The sequence below is a fragment of the Erpetoichthys calabaricus genome, chromosome 1, assembly GCF_900747795.2.
Source record: "Erpetoichthys calabaricus chromosome 1, fErpCal1.3, whole genome shotgun sequence".
NCBI lineage: Eukaryota > Metazoa > Chordata > Cladistia > Polypteriformes > Polypteridae > Erpetoichthys > Erpetoichthys calabaricus.
Window position 1 is genome coordinate 57550970 of NC_041394.2, and position 6914 is coordinate 57557883.

Here is a 6914-nt window from a genome sequence, read left to right on the forward strand (position 1 = left end):
TCTTTAAAAAGAAAAAAAAAAAAAAACACAGTCAACTTTAGTTTTAAAAATCTCTCAAGTGATGTTTTACTTTTTCAAAACCTTTCAAGCTACTTAAGAACAGGTTTCATGCACCTATCAGACCTGCACCCTGTTCCTTTTAACTGGGGTTCTCTTTCTGCTTTTAGCTACTAGTTTCAATCAATCAATAGATAAACAAACATACATACTGTATATACATACACACACACACACAATATGGTCTTAATTATACACTAGAATGACTAAAAAGGAAGTTAAAAACAAAAAAAAAAACTTTCGACTTGATAGTCCCAGTCCTACTGAGGTGTTATGCAGGTACAGTCATATGAAAAAGTTTGGGAACCTCTCTTAATTCTTTGGATTTTTGTTTATCATTGGCTGAGATTTCAAAGTAGCAACTTCCTTTTAATATATGACATGCCTTATGGAAACAGTAGTATTTCAGCAGTGACATTAAGTTTATTGGATTAACAGAAAATATGCAATATGCATCATAACAAAATTAGACAGGTGCATAAATTTGGGCACCGCAACAGAGATACTACATCAATACTTATTTGAGCCTCCTTTTGCACATATAACAGCCTCTAGCTGCCTCCTATAGCCTTTGATTAGTGTCTGAATTCTGGATGGAGGTATTTTTGACCATTCTTCCATACAAAATCTCTCCAGTTCAGTTAAATTTGATGGCTGCCGAGCATGGACAGCCTGCTTCAAATCATCCCACAGTCAGGGGACTGTGACGGCCATTCCAGAACATTGTACTTCTCCCTCTGCATGAATACCTTTGTAGATTTTGAACTGTATTTTGGGTCATTGTCTTGTTGGAATATCCAACCCCTGCGTAACTTCAACTTTGTGACTGATGCTTGAACATTATCCCAAAGAATTTGTTGATATTGGGTTGAATTCATCTGACCCTCGACTTTAACAAAAGCCCCAGTCCCTGAACTAGCTACACAGCCCCACAGCATGATGGAACCTCCACCAAATTTGACAGTAGGTAGAAGGTGTTTTTCTTGGAATGCGGTGTACTTCTTTCGCCATGCAAAGCGCTTTTTGTTATGGCTAAATAACTCAATTTTTGTCTCATCAGTCCAAAGTACTTCATTCATTCCAAAATGAATCTGGCTTGTCTAAATGAGCATTTGCATACAACAAGCGACTGTTTGTGGCGTGAGTACAGAAAGGGCTTCTTTCTCATCACCCTGCCATACAGATGTTCTTTTTGCAAATTGCGCTGAATTGTAGAACGATGTACAGATACACCATCTGCAGCAAGATGTTCTTGCAGGTCTTTGGAGGTGATCTGTGGGTTGTCTGTAACCATTCTCACAATCCTGCGCATATGCCGCTCCTGTATTTTTCCTTGGCCTGCCAGACCTGCTGGGTTTAACAGCAACTGTGCCTGTGGTCTTCCTTTTCCCGATTACATTCCTTACAGTTGAAACTGACAGTTTAAACCTCTGAGATAGCTTTTTGTAGCCTTCCCCTAAACCATGAGACTGAACAATCTTTGTTTTCAGATCTTTTGAGAGTTGCTTTGAAGATTCCATGCCGTCACTCTTCAGAGGAGAGTCAAAGGGAAGCACAACTTGTAATTGACCACCTTAAATACCTTTTCTCATGATTGGACACACCTGTCTATGAAGTTCAAGGCTTAATGAGCTAATGAAACCAATTTGGTGTTGCAAGTAATCAGCATTGAGCAGTTACATGCATTCAAATCAGCAAAATTACAAGGGGACCTACATTTTTGCACAGCCAGTTTTTCACATTTGATTGAATTTCATATAACTAAACACTGCTTCACTAAAAATCTTTGTTCGGAAAACACCCCAGTGCTCAGATGTTCCTAGGAAATGAAAGACATACCTCTGTTATCTTTTTTGTTGAAAGTAAATTATTATGCAGGCTGAGAGGGGTTCCCAAACTTTTTCATATGACTGAATATTGCTGTTGGTATGAAGGAAATCCAGTAGCATTTCTTGGAACATGTCCAATGAATAATTTGGCAGTTTCTTTCAACATTTTTGAAGTCTGCACACCCAGAGGCTATTTAACGACTGTTGAATTTACCACCTTGTCCAATCCAATTGACCATCCTATTAGGACAAGATCCATCCCCAAATCAGGGAGTAAAGGGCTGGAACAAACACCTAAATAGGATCAGCCTGTCATAGAAGGCACTTGTGTGCACATCACACTGGGCAAATCTGGTCACCATTAAATTTAAAATCGATGTTTTAAACGTTGAGTAATGATAAATTACAGAAGAAAACCAGGGAGAGAGAAGGGAGTGTGGGTTATCAGTGATGTGCAAAGTGAAAAAGCAACTGCACTGGGATGGAAAGTGAACCCACTAAATCATTAGTCACCACATACTGACATATTTTTACACCATGGCACCTTTGTTCCCCCAAAATGTACTGTACTTACCAGTGTAAAATGACATGTTTTAAAGGTTCGTGGGCAACAAATGTTCTTTAGGTTGGGAGGGGTGTGGAATCTGCACTTCCTTTTAACTGTAGCACATTGGGAATGCCAACAACATACAGTAAGCATATTATAAGACACTAGAGTTAAACCAAAGAAAAGAAAAATGTACACTGCACAAGTTCAGTAATTACAAGTTTGTTTTATTGAATATGGACTGAATTCCATTAGAAATTTATAAAAAATTATAAAAGGCAAAAATGTGGCAATTCCTTCAATAAAGTACTGTTTTGAAACCTATATTGAAACTTTTAGCATTCATAAAAAGGCAATCATTCTTATATAATTAATACTTGAATCATTATACATACACAACCAAGCAGAAGAATGAACTCCAAATACAATGAGGCCATACACACACACAGCTAAGTGAGAGTGGGTATAACTGGCCTAACTGTTGCCAGAATCAGCCTCTATTTATCTCAATTGCTACTGGCCAATATGGAAAACAAAAACACGGTGTGTGTGGTATTTTAAGTACTAGTTTACTTAGTTCTTACCATAAAAAGACATTACACTGATAAAATGCCTACTAGTGAAAGAAAAGAGACCATCTGGGCCAGCATGCCAGAGATATAAAAGCACAAAAGATACAAGCAAAGAGAATTCACAAGATATGCAAAATGGCAAAAGGTTGGCAAAAGTTTTGAATTTCTTTTAGGATAGGACATGGAGCAGGAGTATTGTAACTAAGAACCCAGAGCTGGGAAAAAAATAAGTGAGAGGTGAAATACTTTTGTGTAGTAAACATTTTTAAAGGCAAAGGTATAGTCAAATCAAACACTCATCTGATTTAGCTTGTTTACTGCTCTCTATACTTTTTGAAATTTAGAAACTTTTCATTTCATTGTTTTTGAAAACATCTTCACTTTACATTTTCTTTCTCAAAACAATTTTTATTACATTTGCCTACAACCTTTGTACAGTATAATATAAAAACAAATTGCCTAAAAATAAATAACTTTATCAGCATTAAGTATTTTACCAGATCACTTTCAGTACAATATTTATTTGGGCTAAGAGCTGATGGCACATACTGAACCTCTCAAAGGACTTTGTAATAGATGGGTATCACATCCAGTGTCCATTTTTTACCAGTTACCTATTCTCCCACTGGATGCAAAGTTATAAATGAATATGGGCTTTAAGAAAAATTTTTGTAACTATTCTATTAAAGTGCTATATAAATGTAAAGAATTATTATTAATCAAACACAACCCTCATTTAATTAATGCAAAATTTAAACTAGTTTTTTTGGCCTAAACACCAACCATTTTAAAGATTTATTTCAATTATTTTTTATCTGACACAAAGCAGAAACATAACAGGAAGACATTTCAATATGCACATATCCAACCCTACTCTCAGTTGCATGCAGTCAATTTAGAAACAACAATTAGCTGAACATGCTAGTGTTTCGATAGGCGATTCACTGTTCTTTAAAGTTCATTTAAATTAGACCATGCTAGGCTTTCATTTTTTTTTTTGTCGTAAATCTTCTACATAAATGTAGTTCATTAATCATTTCAAATGTTGAATGCTTTATTACAGCACAGCTTAAGTACACATTTGCTCTTACCTTAACCCTTAACATACCAAGCCTAAGTCGTCAATGTTGATTACCAAGCTGGGGTCTTCTGAGGACCCCATGTTTTTTTTTATTTCTCAACTGTTTGTTGTGGAAGTTTACTCAAATTAGGTTTTTTTGGTGTCTGAAAATATATTTCAGTTATACAAGCATTGTGAGCATCAAACATTTTGTTTATTTCAACAGTAGTCAGCTGATAGTAGTTAGTTCTTCATAAAATTGCATACTCGTTTTTGTAAATCTGAATACATAACTTTAACAATACAGTGTGTAAATTTTCATATCTGATTACATGGAGGTGTACATTTTTCTATCTGATTATATACAGCATAATGTTCATGTAAAACCAGTTATATAATTTCACAAAAAGAAATGTACACATTCATTTGTTGCCATCACTACAATCCTTAGCACATGTCACGGTTGTGCTGGTCTTCCTGTGTCTCTCACAGACAAAATGTTTGCATTCACGTCAGACTGTGTTGACTTTCCTGTCTTTGCTTCTGGGACAGTATGAGCATCTTCCCCTCTTGTGGATCTGCTGCTGCCCTGATGTTGATGGTGTGCTTTGAGCTGCAGTGTTGTGCACAACAAATACTCCCGCAGCTTCAATAGCTCTGACAACTGGAAGATGGAGACCATTTGGATTGCTTGCCCTCCACAGAATGTTGGGTTTTGTCAGTTCTTTGCCTAACTCCAACAGGAATCGATAGCTGCGATTTTTATGGCAATAGTTCCAGTCTTCGTTTTTCGACATCCAAATTAGGAAAGCATTCATGGCTCCAATATCAAGCATATTCATGAAAAGTCTCAGAGGCCATCTTGAGGTACGCCTGGCACAAGAATATTCTGTTACCAATTTGTCTGCATTGTCCACTCCGCCTTTGGTATGGTTGTATTCAAGTATCACGTTGGGCTTCTTGTGACTTTCACTGGATACTGAATCATCAAGAAATTGAGTGGAAAGTACACAGACTCTTCTGTTTTTCTTTGGGACGTAGCTGACCACAGCTACTTCATCTGAGAAGATGAATTTTGATGAAAGAAGGTCTCTACCTTTTGCAGTTTCCATGTCAGGCTTTTTTGCTCTCAATGTTTCCGTCATAGTAATGTTCTTCTGCAGCAAAAATTCTGCAGTTGGCACGGATGTAAAAAAAATTGTCCGTAGACACACCTCTTCCAGATCCAGCATCCGAACAATGTCATCATCTGAGCTTTGTCGGCGGGCCATTTTTCAAAATTTACAGTGTTCACATTCTTGTAAAAAACAAGAAATAAAGCAATCCTAATTTGTAACGTAGTATACCAAGCGGGTGTTTTTTTTTTACATTTTTTTGAATTAATTATATAATATCCATTATATAATGTCTAATTATACCCTGTATAATATCTAATGTGGGAAACAGCCCGGACACAGACAGACGGACACGTTCATGTCACCCAACACACGTTTATTTACAGTTTATACAATGTTTGAACACGCACTACCCAGTGCCGCAGCACCAATCACCCCAAAAGTCCATGCCAACACACAATGCCTTTCCTCTCTTCAGGCCGCCTCTTTCCTCTCCCAGACTTCGTCCTCTTCCACCCGACTCCAGCCCTGAATGAAGGGAGGCGGCCCCTTTTATAAGCACCCGGATATGCTCCAGGTGTTTCCCGGTAATCTTCCACCGACACTCCCCAGTGTGGCGGAAGTGCCGGCTGCATCCCCGGAAGCACTCCGGGTGTCCCTGCTTCTCTTCCCCCCAGCACTTCTGGGTGTGGCGGAAGTGCTGAGGTCCAGCGCTGCCAAGGCATCCGGGCGCCCCCTGGCGGTGACCACGGGCCCCTACGGGGTTGAGCTTCAATACTCTGTACCCGTGGCCCCCAAAGCAACCAGGGCGGTCACCCCCTCGTGGTCTGGAGGAGGCACAAGCCCTCCTCCGGTCCTCCTGGGCGTCCCGGCTGGGTACCACCCCCAGCCGCGTGCCACACTATCTTATACTGATCAGGGACATATACAAAAATCAAGAATAAAGTGGTTGTTATAGTTACGGGAAAATCACCAAAAATCACTCTCTGGGGTCCTCCGAGGACCCCCCTTGGTATGTTAAGGGTTAATTCTGGGAAGGTAAAAATCATAACCAAGACATAGTTTATTAACAATTATATCACATGTATTAGGAATATTAAAATTTTATAAGATTATAAATTCACTTTTTTCAATTAGGCAAGAAAAGACTGACTGGTTAACACTACATGCAGCAATGACACAATGGATTAATGATGTTCAATCCCAGCTTTCATGTATAAAAGTTTATATTCTTAACTGCACATCTATTTCAATTAAAAAATAATTCTGCTTTCTACCTACATTTTGTCAATGAAGCAATTTCCAACTTATACTGTTAAATCCCAATGTAAAGTCTCACTAATCTCGCTTGCTAAGATTTTGCTCTATTATTTACATTCGAAATGTCCAGGTTTTTAAAGCCACTTGATCTGATATAATAACAGAATTAAATAATGAAAATGTATAGCAAAAAGTGATTAGTGTGTATTAAAATCATAAAAAGTATTACTCACAAATTTTAGTCTATACTGAAGGAAGATAGTACAACCAGAAAAGTCTAATAAAAAAAAAGTAATTTAATAAGAAGTATTAATCATTAGCTGTAGTGAAACAGTGGCAATTAAAAAAATATATACTTATTGCTTATGGGTATTTGGATTCAAAAATTTCCTAATTATAAGGCACAAAATGGGATTCTGCTAATAGCACTAATAAACTGTAGTAAGCATTCTAAGTGAACAGTCACTGAAATAG